The sequence below is a fragment of the Aethalodelphis obliquidens genome, unplaced genomic scaffold, assembly GCF_003676395.1.
Source record: "Aethalodelphis obliquidens isolate GAN/ISIS:26980383/991018 unplaced genomic scaffold, ASM367639v1 scaffold3571, whole genome shotgun sequence".
NCBI classification, from domain to species: domain Eukaryota; kingdom Metazoa; phylum Chordata; class Mammalia; order Artiodactyla; family Delphinidae; genus Aethalodelphis; species Aethalodelphis obliquidens.
The window spans coordinates 1-699 of NW_020841474.1; the positions used below are offsets into that span (position 1 = coordinate 1).

The 699-nt window shown below is 44.9% G+C and overlaps 1 pseudogene; it reads left to right on the plus strand.

Annotated features, from left to right (window-relative positions):
- Positions 1-236: 236 nt before the first annotated feature.
- Positions 237-342, plus strand: LOC113617239 (uncharacterized; annotated as a pseudogene).
- Positions 343-699: the final 357 nt, after the last annotated feature.

Here is a 699-nt window from a genome sequence, read left to right on the forward strand (position 1 = left end):
GGTCCCAGAAGACTCTCACTTAGCTGTGTGACCCTGGGCAAGTCACTGAATTGCCCTAAATCTAAATCTCTGAATTATAGGGCTGTGCTGATGATTTAAAAGTGACTGAGCATGGTGGACACTCAGAAATCCTGGGTTCTCAATAAAGCCACTGCCCTGCTCTTTGGTCCTTTGGAATTACTAGATTAGTAAAATTTATACTTGACAGTAATTTTAGCTTAAAGTTTATTTTGTCTATTTCATCTCAGCCTTTCGGCTAAGATCAAGTGTAGTATCTGTTCTTGTCAATTTAAATAGCAAGAGAAAAGAAAGGAAAATAACGGGCATGCCCCCACACTCTTCAGACAATAGGAGCCTCTTAACCTGTTCCTTTGTCCAGAGACACAGGCCATTTCTCGTGAAGGCCTCTGCCATCACTGAGGTTGCAGGGGAGATGTGGTAACTGGGGAGAAAAAGACCAATGGGGATGACCCCCCTCACTCCTCAACATCCAAGCCCCCCACTTTCTCACTTGTCTGGCTAGAAATAAAAGGTTGATCCCATGGTTTTAACTTTCAGCTGTTGCTGGACTTTGCGTGCCTTGCCTAAGCTGGGAGACAGAGGCAGGAAAAGAAACCCACCATAATCACCCTGTTATGGGCTGTTATTCAACTTTGGACTTCCAGGCCCCATCTGCCTGTTAGCGTTCACTTCTTAGAG